This window comes from Anser anser (assembly GCF_964211835.1).
Source record: "Anser anser genome assembly, chromosome: 4".
Taxonomy (NCBI): Eukaryota; Metazoa; Chordata; class Aves; order Anseriformes; family Anatidae; genus Anser; species Anser anser.
The window spans coordinates 9,432,920-9,453,368 of record NC_139724.1 but is presented as its reverse complement, the minus strand read 5'-3'; the positions used below and the strand labels follow the sequence as shown (position 1 = coordinate 9,453,368).

Sequence of the window (20,449 nt, the reverse complement as noted above, 5' to 3'; positions counted from 1 at the left end):
AGATAAGCCACCTCAGGGCAAAGTTGTTGCAGGGTGACTGTTTTCCTGCAAGAAATTCAGCTCAACCCCTTGCGCAGCCAGACACGTGGCTTTTGTGGACAGGACAAAAGCTCAGGACCTGAAAAACCCACCAGAGTTCTGGATGTATTAGAACAGGGTACTTTTTGCTTGGGACACTGAGTGATCCCCATCCAAGTATGTTCCTCCTAATCTTACGAATTGATAATGCCAATCTCCAAATTCACTTTTGGAGCTGGAAGGGAAACAGGGCCCAAACTGAGATTGCCAAGCCTGTTGAATTGCCAGCATTGGTTTGCAATAACAGGTTTTAGGTTTACTAAGACAGAATGCTAGCTGCTTGCCTGGGAGCACTGTAGTTACCAAACATTTTTTTAGAAGGAAATCTGCTAGCTTGTCTTTTATAAGGCAAAAGGGTTATCTTCTATAAAGCAAAAGGGTTAAATTCTTAGTTACGATATTGGAGACTGAATCATGGTTTTAAAAAAAAACAGTCATTGAGGCAAAATGTGGCCATGGAGGATCCTTGACATAAACCTTTAACTTCTCGTAGCTAGAGATCTTAAAAATTGAAGACCTGTTCTGGTAGAACATATCCTCTGAAAAACAGTACTCCAATGGAACTTATTTCTGAGTTTTTGAGTTTCTGTTTATGCGGTGTATCGACTTTATGCCTAAGGCAATCTCAAGAACCCTCCAATTTCCCTGCTATAAATGTGTTGCTGCCCTACTGCTGCATGTCTGTGAGATTACTGTGCTCTACTTGAGTGCATCTCTGTGATGAGTATAAGGCTTGGATGTAACGATCTCTCCATTGTGTTCACGCTTTTTATCAGGAAAACCAATTGATTGTAGTTATAGAAGTGTACTGGTCCATTTTGCAAACACAAAGCATGAAAAATTGATTTCTTATCAAAAACAGCATGGCTTTTAACAGGAACCTTTTCATAGCTACATAATGGCTTATGTGTTTTATATATATATAAAGTCAAGTTATTAATTTAAAACTATATTATGCAGCTTCTGCATAGAATTTAAAATACTAATGCCAGACTTAGACGCCTAAGTTTCTTCCCTGTGTGTGTTCAGAGGGATTTGGGAAGTGGGAATTCTTTGAGATCTTCATATAAACTAAATTGATATTTTTCAGATTTTTAATAGAGAACAGCATTTCTTTTTACTAGAATTAGAAAATTCAAAGTGGAATACATACAGAGATAAAACATGATTTGGAGGTTTTAGAACACTGTATAATTCTTTTTTTTAAATGTGGACCATGTAACAACTTCACAAATATTCTCTTTTCTGTTGCATTAGCGTAACTCTAGTGCAAGAAATCACTTAAGTAGAGAAACACAAATTTAGTTGTTTCTTCAGTGCTTTCTTGAGAAGCCAGAAGCCAGTACTGTGTACTGTTGAAAACTCCTTTTACAACTGAAATAATTTATCATTGCCTGTGATGTCTACAATATCAATTTTGGGCTTAGTTTGTATTCTTTTCCTTTCTCCATCCTTTAAAAGCTGGGAGCAGCTCTGGAGCTCCTGTAAGCGATGCCAACCGGTGGGGCAGCAGCAGAGCCATAGCAACCTGTGCAGATACCCCCGGCATTTACGGGTAGCACCATTAAGACTGATTGCATGCAATTCTGCTTAGAATCGAGGCTGTGTCATACCGTTTGCCAAGGTGAAGCAGAGGTTGAAAGGATATAGCAGAATTCTCTTCTCCTGCTCCGATTTTAATTTGTTAGCACACCTGCAGGTCTGGCATTTGTTTTGTTCTTTGCTTCTCCTCCTTTCAATATATATGAATGGTTCACTGAAGGTGAGGCTGCCCCCAGTTTTATTTCCAGCTAACTGCACCCTGTGCTGCTGCCTCCCCTTCCCATCGCCCAGACACACTGCTCCATCCTTTTCCTTCTCTAAGTAATTTGCAAGAGGGAATTGGTGAATTCTGCTCTTGCAAATCTCTACAGAAAATAAGAATTTAACACATTAGTCATTTATAAATTATTTTCAATGCATAAATATAAGGGTAGATATAATGAGCATGTAAGAGGAACATAGATTATCATTCCACAGGGATAGAACATGAAGAGCATGACATCTGGAAAGTTTGGTGATATAAATAAGAACAACTGGGAACAGATGTATAAGGAGGGTCTCATCTCCTACTACATGCCTTCCTGTTTTAAGAAAATGCTAAATCTGTTTTTACTACCTGGCAGTATTTTAAAAAGGACTTGCTGTATCACAGAGGAAGTTGATCATAAAGAAACAGAATTTTTCTGTTCTCTGTGGGGCTAGGATTTATTCACACAGGTGAGTAAGAACATTGGGGCCAAATGTTTAAACTCAGTTATTGAATGACTAGGCTTTAGGGGAAGTAACTGTTATAATGGTGATAAACATACAAAAAGTATTATACCACTTACCAAAAAAACAGGTCTGGCCTCTAGAGTTGCAAGGACCAGTAGTATTAGTATTAATAATTTCTCCTAAAATAATTACACATCATATTAATATAATTACTCTTGTAATTATTAAGTTTAAATCATTATACATCTGAATGAGAACTGAGAATTAAGACTTATGGCACCAGTGTAAATGTCAAATTGGTCATAACTTATTGGGGATCATTCCAAATCATGTGCTGTGGTATCTGGAAGCTATAGACTGAAGGTGAGCTGATAGCTACAGTTAAATTCTCTTCACCTGACACATTCTTATTTAGAAATACAAAGTGATGTAGTTTTTTAAAAAAAAAAAAAAAAGAAACCACAAGTCATTTGTTCTCTTGTTCTGACCTTCCTGCCTAATACCACTAGTTGCTATCTAACGTCGCTGCTGCTGTCACTTTGGTTCCCTAGCAAAATCTTGCCAGTGTGACATGCCTGTTGTAACTGTGCTACATGACATATATCAGTATCTGGCCCAGCTTTTTGTAGCAGTTTCACCAGCATAAAAATGTTATAAAAGACTGTAGGCTTCAATGCATGGGTTTGCGTCTCCGTAATGCCTGTGTATATGATGAGGTAACACAAATGGAACCTGCTCCATAAATAAAGCCATATATGTTTTGACATCCTAAATATCTTGCAAAGAACTAAATTACAGGAAATACTCTTACAGATGAGCAGATCTCTTCTGAAAAATGAAATCTAAGAAGATACCAGATGCTTGCTTTTATTGGATCCATAAAATTACCTTATGAGATCTGGTTTTCTAATTGTAGGTTGTGCAGAAGAAATCTGAAAAACAACCATATGTTTTACTAAATATCTAACCAGCGTTCAGGGGATTTAAGTTAAGTGGAGGTGAATAGGTATAGCAGGCTTCTGTTTTCCTTTCTTAACTATATGCATTTTGAAAATGCTAATACTTCACTAAGCTCTAGAGCCCAAAGGCATTCTTGGGTTTACATGGTGAGTTGCTACAGCAACTGGGGGCACTGCAGGCAAGGATAGGATAGTGATGAGGATGAACTGCAGGCTTGCATAGAGGCTCCCTGCATCTGGCCAGGGCTGCTCTGCACTGCTGGGTCAGAGATGGAGCTGTAAGGAGAAGAGCAGGTGCTTTTCTTTTTCTGTCGGAGTTCTGCAATGCTTTGGCAAAGACCAGCAATTGGGATTTGAGGTTTGCTTCTAGATAAATTCATCCTTCCAAAGCATTAATATTAACTTATATCTAAGTGTTGAATTTACACCTCCTCCCCCCTACCTGGTAGTAATTGTAATTAGGATGAAAGTTGTATAGTTAATTTGTGGGTGGTTGTTTTGTTTCATATTGCACAAATAGGTTGAACGCTAGCTGTCGTGAGTGCTGTTCTTGCAGAAGATGATTATATGACATACTGGATAAGTGATAATAGGTATACAATGATTTATACTTGTTTTGCTAGGCAGGAATCAACCTTGTACAGAAAGCTGAAGTAACTGCTCTTGCTTACAGAGAATGACTTGCCATTAGCAGCGCCAAGCATCTTCTGTAAACGAATGAATGGACCATCAGTTTAAATTTTGCCTTCCAATTGCAGCCATAGAAACCTCATGGTCAATATCTTCTGCAGTGGGCAGTTACTGGACTATGACAGGCTGTAAGTGACAAAAATAACAAGGAATGTTATTCACCATCTGAAAGTATACATCACACTTCACAAACAAAGCATATAGTGTTGGCATGGCTTTTTTTAGGTACCATTTTAGCCTCAAGTGTTGAAATGTTATTGTAGGCTGACAGCTTATTTTGGGTGAAATATTCCTGTGAACTTTCAAGGTAGGTAACATATTCAAGCAGAAGTAGGTGTTTGCTAAATCAGGGTCTAAGTTTCTTTCTACTGAGCAGCGTGGAGAGTTTGCAAGTCAGTTTATGTTGGCACCTTTTCATTAGAAGTGGTTGTAAACAACAGGTGTATGCTGTCATACTTTCCTTCAACAAAAATAATAAAATTTGTGTACGTGCATATATTTTCATATTGTTTTTAATAAATGTCTCAGATGTTGTACAGCTTGATTTAGACCAGTGTTTATTTCTAATTGATTGTAAGTTTCTAACTCTTAGATTCAAACACATCAACTGAACACTTTTTCTTACACAAGTTTCCAAGATGCCTTATGCTTTAACAAAAATTCCTCTACTTATTTAGCATGCAAGGAATTATAAGGTCCATTGCTAGAGAAGTCTAAATCAACCATGATTCCACATAAACTTTTTCTTTTTAACATATGTTTCTGTCTTCAAAGAAGACCTAGCAATGAGTGTTGGCTATGGACTTGTCTGTATTGAGCAATAGCACTTTGGCTCCATAGAATCTTTAATGTTGGAAAAGGTGTCCAAGATCACCTGGTCCAACCATCACCCTACTACCACTATCACTCACTAAACCATGTCCCTAAGCACCATGTCCAACCTTTCCTTAAACACCCCCAGGGATAGTGACTCCACCACCAACATGGACAACCCACTCCAATGTCTGACTGCTCTTTGTGAGAAGAAATCCCTTCTACTTTCCAACCTAAACCTCCCCTTGTGCAACTTGAGGCCATTCCCTCTAGTCCTATCAATAGTTATATGCGAGAAGAGGCTGACCACCAGCTTCCCACACCTTCCTTTCAGGCAGTTGCAGAGAGCAATGAGGTCTCCCCTGAGCCTCCTCTTCTCCACACACAACCATCCCACCTCCCTCATCCACTCCTCACAGGACTTGTGTTTCAGGCCCTTCACCAGTTTTGTAGCCCTTCTCTGGACACGCTCCAGGGCCTCGATGTCCTTCTTGTAGTGAGGGGCCCAAAGCTGAACACAGTACTCGAGGTGCGGCCTCACCAGAGCAGAGTACATGGGGACGATCACCTCCCTGGTCCTGCTGGCTACACTATTCCTGACACAAGCCAGGATGCCTTCTTGGCCACCTGGGCACACTGCCGGCTCATGTTCAGGCAAGCATCAACCAACACCCCCAGATCCTTTTCCTCTGCGCAGCTTTCCGGCCACTCTGCCCCAGGCCTGTAGCTCTACATGGGATTATTGTGACCAAAGTGCAGGCCCCGGCACTCAGCCATGTTGAACCTCATCCCATTGGCCTCTTCCCATCGACCCATCCTGTCCAGGTCCCTCTGCAGGGCCTTCCTACCTTCCGTCAGATCAACACTTCCCGTCAGCTTTGTGTTGTCTACAAACTTACTGAGGGTACACTCAATTCCCTCATCCAAATCATGAATAAAGATATTAGAGTGGATGGGCCCCAGCACAGACCCCTTGGGAACACCACTGGTCACCAGTTGCCAGCTGGATTTCTCTCCATTCACCACCACTCTCTGGGCCTGGCAAGCCAGCCAGTTTTTAACCCAGCAAAGAGTGTACGTCTCCAAGCCATGGGCTGTCAGCTTCTCCAAGAGAGTACTGTGGGAAACCATGTCAAAGGCCTTGCTGAAGTCTAGGTAGACTACCTTAACGAGCTTTCCCTCATCAACCAGGCGGGTCACCCCGTCATAGAGATGACACTGGTCAGGCAAGATTTGCCAGGCTGACTGGGCCTGATACCCAGGTTGTCCCACATATGCTGTGTGACTGCACTCAAGATGACCTGTTCCATAACCCTTCCTGGCACTGAGGTCAGGCTGACAGGCCAGTACTTCTTGGGTCCTCCTTATGACCCTTCTTATAGATGGGCGTAACATTAGCAAGTCTCCAGTCATCCGGGACCTCTCTGGGTGACCATGACCTCTGATAGATGATGGAAATCGCATCTGCCAGCACCCTCAGGTGGATCCCATCTGGCCCCATGGACTTGTGATAGTCCAGGTAGAGCAGCAGGTCTCTAACTGTTTCCATCTGCACTATGGGGTGTTTCTTCTGCTTTCTGTTGAAGGAAATCTCGAGCCCACTGTAGGTGAACCTGGTGTTTAAAGCTAGGCTGCTTCTGGCATTCCTGCTGTAAAACAGAGCTTGACTTATCAGCAAGACTTGTCAGCTTGTTCAAGCATAGCCCTTTCACATCACTTATAAAATGACCAGTTTCACCATCAAAGCAAAAGAATTACTGGTGCAGAAAGTTGAAGCCCATCTCTAGTCTGTGGGACACTAACATACTGAAGAGGGAGGAGGAAGGAACTGAAAAGATGGACCTATGTCTGGGACAGGATCATACATTGTATCACTGTGCTGGGATGTAAGTGGTGAGTGGTTTCATCAGGAGCAAAACAAAACAAAAACACAAAAACAGTAGTAAAAAAAGACAACCTGAATGCCAAGTGTTAACAAAAAGATTAGTACCTTGTGCAGTGGAGGAACCGTGTGAGAACAGTTAGTCCTTGTGTAAAGATTGTCCCATACTACTGAAAGGTCAGAGAGACCTTGAACTTCTCTGCTGCTTTATAAACTGATGAACATTTCTTCACACTGGAATTGGAGAGAACAATTTGCTGTTTTCATTCCCTCTCCATCCCCTAGATGTCATCAATATAAACTGAACTAAGTGAGAAATAATGGGGAAACTATTTTGAGCAGCAAAGAGGCATCTTCCTGAATAGATACAGTTTTATGTTTTATCTTGTAGAAGATACTTAGGGAATCCTTTTAAGATCCTCTCTGATCTGATTGTAGCTCTGGGTGTGGAAAGATCAAAATGGTTACGCATAGTGTCTGAAACATAAAACATCTTGAGCCTTGTGCTATTCCGTATATTTAGTGCTTGCTGCCTTTGGCAGATACCTATTGAGATCCATTAGCCGTCTGTGTTGGTGAGTGAGACGTTAATGTAACTCTGAAGAAAAATTGCCAAGGAAAGGAAAACATCGGGAGGAGTCTAAAAATATGTTGAACGCAGTTAGGGTGGTTTGGGGGCTTTTTTTAGTGAAACTGGAATGTTTCAAAAAATAAATAACGGAAAACTTTTTGTAAACCAAAATTCTTAGTCAATACCTATATAGTCATTTTGGTTTGGATTTAAGCTTAAGCTTGGCTCTGTAGTGGCTCAGCATTAAGTTCTTTGTTATGAAACTGCCCTTTCCACATGCGGTACAGTGATTTCTTATACTTTTATATTTTAAAAAACAGGATAAGTAGTGCATAAAATAAAGGTTTAAAAAAGAACATTTTTAGGTTAATATGTTGAACCAGTTGCAGGAGGATTGGTGTGTTTTTTCTTTTTAATTTGGCTGCATAGATGGCTTGCCCTGTAACATTGAGCAAAGCCATTACAATGAATACATATCGGAGGGCTGAATTTGTGCTTCAAGAAGAGTCTTATTTCTAGTATGTACTATTTTGAATTTGAGATATATATATATATATACACACACATATGTTATAGAATTAACGTTAACATCCATTTCATGAGTTTTTGACACTGTATTTTTTAACCAAAACCTAGGAACTTGCTTGCCAGACTCCATCAATTGCACCATTTGCAATCAGTAGTGAAGCAGTTGTTTTTTCACTACCCAGACTTTGAATTGATGCCCGCAAATTTCACTATGAAAAACTCCCATTGATGCTTTCACATCAAAAAAAAAACAAACAAAAAAAACTAGTGGCCATGGTCGAACAAAGTCAGTGCGTTGTTAATAATGGCAAACAAACAACCTTTTATTTAGGTGACTTGTAAAATGTTGGTGGGAAATTAGTGTTTTATTTAATGCATGCTGCATATGTCACTTGTGCATATTTAATGGAAAGAAGGAGAATAGAGTACTCTATAGATAAGAACTGCAAGACACTGTCATTGTAGTATATTATCTACTTAACTTGAATTCAGGCCTGTCCTGAATGCTCACTTCTCAGCCTCTTCCCATTGTATGTCAGGTAATTTCCATTTTATACTTGCATTTTTTTTCCTAATAGCATAACTTGTCTAAACAGGTACATCATGACATTTATACTTTGTGGGCTCTTCTTCCATCTTTGAAAATGATGGAGCAATAGCTACAGCTGTAACTCTGCTTTTATGATGCTTTCTTTGAATGAACATGAGGAAGGAGCTCATGATTCTGTTTTAATCATTTATTATAGCTCAATAATAATGCTTCATGGCCCAAATTGTGGAGGTTTCAGATACCTTTTCAGTTTTAGGCATGCTTTGCATACAACTGAGTATGAATAGTAAAAAAAATAAAAAAATTAAAAAAAAATCTTTGGAATAATTGGACTCCACAGAGTATTTGAGAAAAATAAATGCTTTGTGTCATAGGTTTCCAAATTTTACCCACAGGCTAAGTCTTGTAGATATAATTATGGTTTAGGAGACATTTTAAGTGCTAGTTGAACCTTTAACCCGTGTTTCCTCTGGAATAATTACAGGATGTGAAAATGGCCAAATGAAATGTTTATTCATAGAGATTAATAGAATTAGTTAAGCTACTGTTACCTTATGCTTAATTTATATTGTATGTGTAGGTAGAAACAGAAATGGCATGTGCTTTTTTCCTGTCTTTTCATACTTGCTGAAGTTTTGTCGTATGTTTATTACTTGCTATGTTACGTGAACTGCTTAAAAAGGCATTTTAGAGAGAAGACTGGCAGGTAGTTGAATTTCAAAGGCTGGCTCTATTTAAAACAAAACACTGGGCTTTGAACTTTCTTCAGTTTTTCTGAAAATAACAGTAATAGAATTGATTCCATCACCTTCTAAGGAAACAAGTTGAAAAATACATCTCTGGATTAGTAGTTCAGACACCGAATATATTCTGCAGACATTTGAAATCAAGCTTGAGTCAGCTACAGTGGAGGTGGTGGAAACTAACCAAAATCACTGGTCTGTCTGGGTTGCCAAAAATTGATTGAAAAATTAAAAATAAAGCCTGTAAGTATGAGGAACAGTATAGCAACGTAGAGTATTTAACCTTATTTAAAGATCTAAGATTTGGTAATAATTGTATCTTTAAACAAAGCATTCAAGTGAGCTGCCTTTTAAAATTAGGTTTGATAAGGACCTGATTATCCTGGGGAGCCTCTGCGCCCGGTGAATGTGTCCCATGGGACCATGGGCATATGATGACTGCATCCTGGGGGAGCTGGAGTGAGCAGTACTGGAGCTGAGCAGTGCCACGTTCTGCAGCTCTTTGCTAGGCAGGGGTCTCTTAAGACACAGGGGATGTACAGACATGCCCACAGGCACGTTTAAAAAAAAATAATGCTCCCATGCACATACCTTTGTTTTAGAAACCTTTAAAAATCCAACCAAGGATTATAATAAACCCTTTTTGTAGAAATTTCTTTATTCAGCAACTTGGTTTCAAATGAAAGAGAATTTAGGTAAACTTACTTTGCCACTTGTGCAAGGTACCTTTAGTGAACTCTTTCAGTACTTTAAGATCCTGTTTTAATTTGGTTTAGAGTTAATGTTTGTTTCAGTGGTTACAGCAGGCCGGTGAAAATGAGATTTTTTTTAAGGTCAATGAAGTATAAATGCAAAAGAGATTAAAAATCAATTATTAAATCAAGATTTCCTTTATTCTCATTTAATTCATGTTTACCTCTCTTTGACTTCCCCTTAAAGTACTATATTAATATAGGAAATTAAAGATTTTCCTTGTATACATTTCTGTATCATCTGAGTTACAGGCGTTCTCATCTTTTTCCTGATAAACATGCTCAATTAATGTCCACTTAGCATTTGGAAGAGATATGTCTGTGTACAGAGAGGATACAACTTATTAAACTGTTATTAATTATGCTAAATTTATTTCAAGATAGAGGTCTGCCTTTTGGCCTTTGTGTAGAATGCAGATACAATGCAGGAATGACAATACTGTGTCATTTACATATGTACATCCTCCAGAGATCTAAGTAGAAATCCGGGAAAAGGATTACTGAACATGGAATATGAATGAAAAGGGTCTGTGATAAATGAGCAGTATTTTGCCAAAGGGGGTGTGCATGTATCATTCCAGTACTGCGATGGCATGAAGAGAGTTGATGGGCACAGCTGTGTGTGCTGAGGCGTGACAGTTCAGCTGGGAAAATCATATACTAAGCTATCTTTCCTTTTATCTTTGTGTTGTAATGTCTTTTGTTACTTAAGCAATTTTGAAAGAACTCTGAGAAACACAGAGACTAGTTGAAGGGAAATAAGCTTAGCAAATCATTAACATCAACAAAAGTAATAAAATGCTAAGAAAAAGGAGAGACTGTAGTGCTGGGATATTGAATGTTTTGTGTGTTAAAGGGCATTAGAATACCTTGTTTAAAATAGTTGACTAAAACTTCAAAAGTGTTGTATTAGCATAGGCTTTATTAAAATATGCTATTTGAATTGAAATGATGAGAGGGAATGGCCAAATCCTGTAACGTACAGTTGTCAGATGCTGGGCAGAGAGCTTCCAGTATTTATGGGAACATCAGTGCCCTTTGAAAATGTGTTTAAACTTCTACCAGATTTTTTAAGATTACAGAATGACTAAGTATTAGCAAGTTGTTGCACTACTGGGAATCATGAATTTCTGGAAAATATCCCTCTGCTTTCTAAGAAATAAAGCCCTGTTCTGGGGAATTCATCTGGAAAGAACATTTCTTTGGGGGCGATGGGGACCATCTGTGGAATTCCAACTACGCGGAAAACCTGGACCAGAGATGGGCAAAAAATACATCAGGAGGCAGGAGGTTTGGGGTAGGTCACTTTGGTAACCTTGCTTTGAGGAAAGGTCTACGTGTGAGTACTGACCTATTGACCCTTAATTATTCAAGGGTAATGTTATGCGCTCTTCGTGCCTATGTAGTATTTCCATGGTATAATGCTTCTAATCATTCCCAATCTTTATGCAGTTTATTCACACTATATATTTTGTGTGTGACAGGCAAAACCATACTTAGTATGCAACCAATATAGTTCAAAAACATCTGACTCTGATGTAAACACAGGTGAAAGAAAATGTCCTGAGAGTCAATTCACAAATTACTTTCTACTGCAGTGAATTAGTAACTATTTTTCTGCTGTGGTAAGGTGTATTTTTCCATTTGATTGACAAATTGCTCAGTACTCGAATGTTTTTTATCTTTCCCTTGTTATAGTCTGATTTCTTGGAGCAAGCACTATGCATGATGGAAAGTTATCCTTTTTCTCCTCTTCTTTTGAAGTAATGAAGCCTACTCATATATGATGGAGATGTCAGTCATTTTTCTTGTAGCTTAATTTGGCAACTTGGTAATGTCACTTAAGAGAGAAGTTCTGTGTCCCCTGCTTCCCCCCCTGGTTCAGCCCTCTTTATTTACACTATGTGGTGAATTTGGTTTTGTTTTTTAATACAAAGTGCAGAACGCTTTCCTGTATGGAGCCTGTAAACAGGAGGAAAAAAAATCTTGTCCCTTTTTAAAAATGGTAATAGTATTTTACAACACGGGAGGTTTTAAAAATTACTGATTTTTATAATGAATGCCTTAACTTCCTTGCTTTTCACTACATCAGCCTGAAAGGACTTGTAATTCCATCTCCTGTGGGTTTTTCTCTCTATCTACTTTAATTTTTAGCATTTATTAAAACAACAACCAAACAAAAATCTACACAAAACCAAACTTGAACAAAATTTGAATTCTTGTAACATTTTTGTTAGCTTTTGTCATTATAGCTATCTTTCGTGCTTGACCTATCATAGGCATGGGTAGATATATTAACATATTTCACTATTGACATAATCCTGTTATTTCAAAGGAAAAGGTTTGGAATTTACAGAAGCACACCCAGAAATGATTTTAGATGCTTTATTGGATAAATATTATGTTAGTGGGCATTCTATGGTTGTGGCCTACTATGTCAACAAGATGTTACAGATTCAGCTGGGAAGGTAGGCCTTCCAGGAGAGCCTCTATGCCTTTCAGGATGATGTCAAGTTACAACGTAGAGCATGTGTTGGAAAGAGAAGGCTTATGGTTCCTTCTTGAATTGGTGTTCGTGGGGGTCCTGTTCCTAATCTGTGGGAGATGGGGAACCACGTGGCCCTGGGTATCTGGTGGAGCCAGGTGTGTGGCTTGAGAGATTGCAGTGGCTTTTAGGCCTCACATGAGTACCGCTGCAGAAAAGTGAAGCTGGCTGCTGGTTATGTGCTCTACTTGGAAAGTCCTTCATCACATCTGATCTCGTATACTTCCGTGCAACTTCACCTTTGTTAGTTCACTCTTGGGATGTTTTTCAGTTGACTGCAAATATATCGAATGCCCTTTTGTGCTTCAAATACACATACGTGCTTTAGTCATGTGGTTTCATGTTCTGTCTTCTGTAATGTGCCTCGGTGTTGGTATTGAAGTCATTTTCATGGAGCACACAGTACTCTCCTTTCCAGTCCATACCTAGTGCTCCTTCCAATTTCTGTAATAAAAGTTTGTGTAAATTTCATGTGGAAAATGTAGTTACACCGGCTCAGCATTTCTAGTAATAGTGCCAGCCAGTCTTTGTGTAGAGAACAAAATAGGTCTTTTGGACTCAGCTTGTGCCTGAGCCTGGAAATGAATTTCCAGTTGTTAAGTGTACTTGGATGCCACAGTTAAATTCTTAACCTTACTCCTCTGAAATGTATTTTCTCACTCTTCCCTTAAACATACCTGCCTCAAACATACCTTGGTAGTTGCTTTAAGAAGTATAAACAGATGACTCATAATGTCAACGCACATGATTTTTGTAGTACCTTTTCTCCTCTACTTCTGAGCAAAAAAACAACACTAGAATGTCTCAAGTATTAATTTCATGACTGGCTGTAATATAGTATTCCAATATTGACAACGCTGATTAGTCAATAGAGCCATATAAACTTGGGGGCTGTTTGTACTGTCTCATTTTGTTTGTTCTTGAACTTGATAGAAAATATTTTCTAAGTTGACTCTGTTTTAAGCAGTAACATTTGTTTAGCTTCTTGGTTTCTTTTCTGTGAAATAAGTGGGAACAAGTACAGTGTTACTGCATTTTGGCTGATAGGCATTGAAATCCTTTCAAGTGGAGTGGATTATTAAGTATGTATTGAAGCTGTTTATCAGTCTTTCAGAAATCAAAGACTTAGGCAATTGAGAATTTATAGAATTTATAATTTGCTTTTAAGGCAAAGCAAAAATACTCCCTAAAATCTAAGAAAAATAAATTAATAAAATAATTACGGTGCCAAGCAACGGCAGCCTTTGTCTTTTCATTGGTTTACAGCTGTGTTGTATCCTGTTAATCCCGGGATAAATCTGACCTATTTGCTTGCATGATGAAGTAAACTTTACTCCTTGAGCTTCTTTGCTTTACAGACTTGACTGAAAGCCTGTGGGAGATGATGGATAAGTGAAAGCCATTGATCAAGAGCCTTTCCTGTTCTTACACTGGTTGAGTATTGGATTCTCAAGCTGTCTGTGCAAACAAGTGGAACAGTGGTAGCTCCAATGTTGGGACCTTTCCTGGTAGAGAGGTGTCCCCAGGCATGGTGTGCAGTGTAGGAGGGTAGCTCCAGGATGAGTGACAGCTGGGCTGCAAAGGTTTGGCACTTCAGTCCTGCTGTTCGTCAGCTGCATTTGTTTGCTGGAGTGAATCTACAGGCTGCAGGGGAAGTACAGGAAGTCTTCCTGCGGTTTGCAGTACTTTTGCATGCTATGGGGACAGTTGCAGCAAATTCTGAAACCTAATTCCCCATGTTGTCTGTAATGCTGGGAATGTAATCCTGCTTTTCTTTTTTTTTTTTTTTTTCCTTTGGAGAGACTTTTGAGACTGGAAGGGCAGCATTTAGTCTTCTTATACCAATAAAATATTTGAATATTAGTCCAAAAGACAGTCTGAATATATATATATATATATTTTGGACTTCAGTTGGAAACAGATGGCTCAGGTTTCACGCTGACTGTTTAGATAAGTACTTTTCCTTCTAATAGTGAGTGGAGATGGCTCAGTGTGTGAATGCCTGAGTGGCATGGAGCTTGTGCATGAAAAGCATATCTGTGGGTGTGGGAAAGCACAAGTAAGTGTGGAGGGACAAACTGAAGCAGATGAGGACTTTGTTGCGTTGGAGTTCACTTGTGATTTTTAGTGCTTGCTGTCTGAGTCACTCAGACAGCACTAATTTGCTGCACTATAACCGAATAAGCAGAAAAACTGAATAAGGCTGAGTTACTGAAATGGATTGAAATAGATGAGCCTTCAGCGTATGGCAGAGCAGCAGTGGTTTTATTTCTGTAACAATATAAGAATGCTGTAAGACAGAGACTTGTGTTTTGCTGATAACAAACACTGTGAGCCTTAGGGAACCTAGGAAACTTATGTGGAAAACTTTAGGTGTATATGTGAATTGTGTAGGTTGGTGAATTGTCGTCATCCTACAGCCCGTGTGCTGTAGTTTCCACTTGTGTTTGATTGTGTGTGGGATAGAAGAGTTCATGGTTTATCAATGATGGCCATTCTTTTGGTGAAATCACTTCTTTCTTTTCGCTTAGTTTCTCCTCAGCTGAAGGTTCACCTGTTTTGCTGAATCTTCTGGTTTTTTTTTGCTTTTTTTCTTTTTCCCCTCTTTTTAGAGCATTCTCCTTTTTTCACTGATATGCCACTTTAAAATTGTAAACTTAAAATGTCACATTTCTTAGCAGAACTGCTATTTTGTTGCGATTCTGCCTTATTTTCAGACCATTTAGTTCTTCACGTGAGTCTCATGGGAGGGGAGGGGGTTGAAACTGTTTCAGATGAGATCCTTTTGTCTTTGTAATTAGCATGATGTGCACACTCAGCTTCTTGTCTATATTGCAATTACTTTTCTTCCCTAATAAAATTTGTAGGTACAGATGATTGGAAATACATTAGATTGATTTTATTCCATCACAGTTCTGTGTAAATTAGAAAGTAAACCCACCAATGAAACCCAATGTCCAGTAGAATGATCTAGGCTTCTGCAGTCAAATTGCACAGTTGTAGCATAGGTAAACACTGTATATAAAAGAATTTCTCACTGGGTTTTTCATTGAGATCAGTCTTTTTGCATCACAGAGGATGCATCAAGTGAAATCCTGTAACTCCTCATGTTGTAGCACTTTTCTGTAATCTGTCTCCTTTAGAAACTTTTTGATGGCATCTATTCATTTTCTCAATAGATTTTAAATACTACTGATTTTGAGTAATTTGTTTAATTAGGCCCAAACTATCTGTGTAATTATTCCAATCTGTGCCTTTCTCAGCTTTTGCTTGTGAGTCTGATAAATGGCACGAGAGGGAAAAGGGCAGCTTCCCTGAATGAACACGAGAGACCTATGAAAATGTTTTTCACCTATATTTAAAAAGTGAAAAAAATATTAATTGTGGCAAAAAGCTTCCTTGTCTTATGAAACAGGACACTTTTATGATTACTGTAGTGTTTCCCAGCTTTTTGCTTCCATAGTATCAGCTGATTCATGAAATCCATGACTGTATAAGGCCCAATACTAAATTTAAGTTTCTGTGCTTGCAGAGTTTAAGAGAAAAGCACACCTTTTTGACCTGTAGCTTTGTATAAACACCAGACAAAGTGTTCAGACACTGAACTTAATGTTTTGGAAAGGATATGACCTAAAGTACACAACTTGATATAAGTAAAAGGGTAGGATCTCCAGTATCCTGGCACTTTTGAAGTTGTTTAGCATTGAAAAAGGAAGTTTTCAGAATTCCTAATGATTCTAGGGAAAGAAGTCACTAAATCTTTTCATTTAGATTATAAGTTGAATTATATATTGCTATTTATTATATATATTATTGAAATATATTAGATGTGGACCTGTTAGAGTGGGTCCAGAGGAGGGGCACAAAGATGATCAGAGGGCTGGAGCACCTCTCCTGTGAAGAAAGAAAGAGCTGGGGATGTTCAGCCTGAAAAAGAGAAGGCTCTGGGGAGATCTCATTGTGGCCTTCCAGTATTTAAAAGAGGACATATAGAAAAGATGGAGAATGACTTTTTACATGGACACACAGTGATAAGACAAGGGGAAATGTTTTTAAACTAGAAGAGGGATGATATAGATTGGGAAGGAAGTTCTTCACTCAGAGGGTGCTGAGGCACCGGCACAGGCTGCTCAGAGAAGCTGTGGATGCCTGAACACCTGGAGGTGTTCAAGGCCAGGCTGGATGGGGCTTTGGACAACCTGGTCTGGTGGGAGGTGTCCCTGCCCATGGCGGGGGGGGATTGGAACTGCATGGTCTTTAAGGTCCCTTCCAACCCAAACAGTTCTATGGTTACAGATGCAGGAGGACTCATAAAATGCCAAGGTTACAAGTATTTGGGGGAAGACTTACTAACCATTAGCAGGTGGTCTGTGTCAATTGGAATTAAAAACAAAGTATCACAACTTATTGCAGCAGTTTATTTTGTATATATGAATGCTCATAGAACTACCATGAACAAAAGTTGTGGTGCTTTTCTTTTAAGTTATTCCAGAAAAAGGAGAAAAGTAACATACACTGTGAATTAACAACATCATTATAAGTTAGTTGCAGATTTAAAAAAAAAAAAAAATGATTGGTGGCAAAACACTGAGAAAATGCTACTTAGGTATTTTCCTTAATAACGAACAACATTCATTTTTCCTCTCAAACATCGGTTTATAACAACTGGAGGATAACAAATCTGCTATAGGAACAAGGACTGCTACTTGAATCAGACCATTATCAACAAATCAGTTCTGTTTATGGCCTTGCAAAATTTCTAGCTATTCCAGTATTGTGAAGGAAATGATAAATATTTGGCCACTGTTTGGGATAGGAATGAAATTGAGCCATTCTGCAACTCTTGAATTGGTGCTGATATGTGTAAAACTACTTTAGATAAGATAAGCAGTGACATTGTAAAGGTTTTATAGAAGCTGTCTAAATGAATAATTTCTGCTTTGCATTCTAGTGTGATAATGGAGTGGTTAATTAAAGAGGTTTGTGGAAGAAGCAAAAGCTCTTGTCCTCCTGTTTCTCCTCGCCTCTGTGCTCTTGTGCCTTTGTTCAGTCCGTGAAATTGTTTTCCCTTACAGTACAAGAATGAGGTGTATACTTACCACCTTCAGCATCCTTTTGTAGCTGCTGCTCCATTTTCTTTATTTTCTTTTGCTTCTAACAAAATAGTTTTCACTGTTAAGCTCACATTAAATTATATAACATCTGTTGACATCCATGTTCTAGCCTACTCCCATTGAAGTGTTTGGGTTTGTATATGTATTACAACAGACAGGAGGGATGGTCCTTAGTGTATCAAGGATGTGAATTATTAGGACATCTAGTATTTTTAATAGTGTGTATCACATTTCCTTCTTCCATGGCCTCTGTTAAGATGCGATGGAAACCTGTGTGGTCAAAGATTGCATGGGGGTTGCAGTGGTGCCAGTTTATTTTGGAAGCTGATATAATTCATAAAAGTATAGTTTTCCTCATGAAATAGTGTTGCTGAATATTTCATTACCAGTGCACTGCTGTTCATAGGAGCATTTACCATGTAACTTGTTGAAATCGTGTAGTAAATACAAAATTATATGCCGTCATTGGTCTTTTTTCCAGGTACAATATTTTAACCTGAATTTCATGACAGAATTGGAAGGTCTATATTGTTTTGTAATGAATTAAACTTTCTTTCAGAATATTGCTAATCATTTAAAAAATGTTCTTTGCCCACAGGGTGGAGTTGATTTCTTTTGTTCTTGGAAACTGAATAGGAGAAAGGGACGTTTCAGCTTTTCTTGATAAGGGTAAGACAGCATCTGTTGATAAAGATAAGACACTGTTCATTATTATGAGCTCATAGAAAGTTTGTCAATGGAGGGTTTGTTTATTCTGTGTTTTTTTTCAAGTTCTGAGCTTTGTAGTAAGTTCAGTATGTGATAACATAACCTGTATTGGGAATGGAATGTGTAATTCTAGCACAGGTATCAGTAAAAGCTCTGAAGATAAGCAAGTACATGTAGATCAACATGACAAAGTGGACAGCAATTTGTTCTACTGTTGGAACTTGTGACATTTTCCATATGCCATTGAAATGGCCTGCCCAAGAGCTCTCCATCATACTTACACATTCAGTAAGAGGTCTTTTTAAAAAAAAAAAAAAAGTTCTGCCCATGCTGTTACTTCAGAAAAATGTACAGACTTGCCTGGTGCTGTATTTACGGCTCTGTATTGCTGTATGAGAGCACAGAGCTTTGACATGATCTGCTAAGGATCTTAAGACCTATTTTAATTGAGATATGCCTTCAAAAGTAAGCAGCAAATGCCTATCCCACTTCTACTTACCATAAATAGGAGACAGAAGGGGATACAAATCTGAAAGTCTTCTCTGAGATGTTTTCCCCAATGGCCCTTGCTTCCTGTTGTGCTAAAATGTCTGACTTGTTATAACTATTTACATACAGAATGTGAGTTAAATTAAAACCTGTAAAATATTTGAAAGTGTAGTGTGAAAATTAGTATTGACTTCTTAACTGCAAATTTTGAAATTAGCATGAAACTATTGGCTTTCCTTATCTCCTTTTGGCAAATTTTGAAAGTATCTGTAGGTAGGTTTCATTGTGACAACTGCAAAGACTTGGGTTGGTTTGGTTTAACAATGACCATATGTGCAGCAGATCAGCCATCTGTGTGTCCTTCATGCAGTGCGATGTGGGTAGGTTGAACAAATCTGATACAATTTCTATTTGTGTACCATTTTTTATCTGACAGAGGCTGCAAACTCTAATTGCAAGCAGTAATGCGTTTTGATGAGGTCAGACTTTTGGTTTTGTGCCTGTGTAGCTTTAAATTTGGAGATACTCTTAAGAGAGTGTTATACCATTTTTAGCAGTAAAGCAGCATAATCATGTCACTATGTATGAATGCAGTTCTATCAGTTTACAGATGCTTACTGTACTATAGCCTGCAACTTCAGGGTATAAGAGAGCTGTAATCATATTTGTACCCTTAAGGTCATATAGGTGGGTAGACATTAAGAGTTGCGTTGGCTTCTGGCTTAGCAAAATATACAATGAATTTATTGTTGGCATAAAAATGTTCTTTCGAGTTCTTTGACTAGCTTCTGAGCCTGGGCTTTAGCTTTGATCACTTATTCCGTCCTAAATGCAAAAAAATAAAATTAAAAAAAAAAAATCCTTTAAGTTCAGTAAAATCCTCCTAATGTACCTTGGTGCAAGTGTCCTTCTAGTCCCTTGCAGCTTGTGAAGCTGTTGCCCCTCATTTTGAATGCTCACATTTTGTCTCGTCTTTTTGTTTACTCAGCGTGTATAATCTCAAAGGCTAAATTGCTGTTGGGTGAATTCTGAATCAATCATGAAAGGAGAGAGAAATACTCCTGTTGAAATGGTACATCTGTTGGGAGGACTCATGGGCTCTCAGTAAAGGAATCTGTTCCACTGTTAGATCGCTAAAGATGCAGGGGGAAAAATTGCCATGCTAACATACATGAAAATGTATTAATAATAATTTACAGATAAATTAATATGCCCTGAGCTTAATCTCATTCTGGCAAAGCCATGTTGAAGGAAATGAGGATTTACTGGGTTAGGATGTAATTGAGTCTGCTTTTTTTTTCTTCCTCCCCACACTGGAGAACTCATTTAAATCGATACCTTTAAATAATTAGTGGTACTTTATCTAACGTGTTCATTTGTTAGTCAAGTACCTTTCTTTTCATTGTAAGGCTTTTGCTGTGTAAAGCCCAAACCTGTAGTGAAACAGCATGCTCTTGCAGTTTTTGAGCACTGAACCAAAGTTATTCCTCCTCAGAGATTACTCCATGCTTCTTGAGCATCCATTAAACATTGCCCAGTGATATATGTAATAGGCAAGATCCAACTCACTGCACTTCTTTCTCTGTTTGGAAAAATTAAGTATGTCTAAAGTCTTTGGGACGCGTGGTTCCCAGTGGGTACACAGAGCAGCCTGTGCAAGAGATCAGCAGCACTTTGCTTGGGCTTGGTTACTCCGTGGGAGTGGAGGAGCTGGGAGTTCATGCTCGGAGTTTATCAGTACACAGTAGGGCTTAAAAATTATACTTAATGA

At 38.5% G+C, this 20,449-nt stretch overlaps 1 protein-coding gene across 8 annotated transcripts in view; it reads left to right on the top strand.

The window, feature by feature from the left end:
- The window catches only part of BMPR1B (bone morphogenetic protein receptor type 1B), a 265,345-nt gene that overhangs the window by 43,114 nt on the left and 201,782 nt on the right, over window positions 1–20,449 (top strand). For 4 of the 8 annotated variants that reach the window (XM_083834577.1, XM_083834580.1, XM_083834574.1 and 1 more), the window contains exon 2: window positions 18,080–18,150. The exons of the other annotated variants lie outside the window; for them this stretch is intronic. The gene's annotated coding sequence lies outside the window, so the exon portion shown is untranslated. The remainder of the gene's footprint in view (window positions 1–18,079; window positions 18,151–20,449) is intronic. 8 annotated transcript variants of the gene reach the window in all.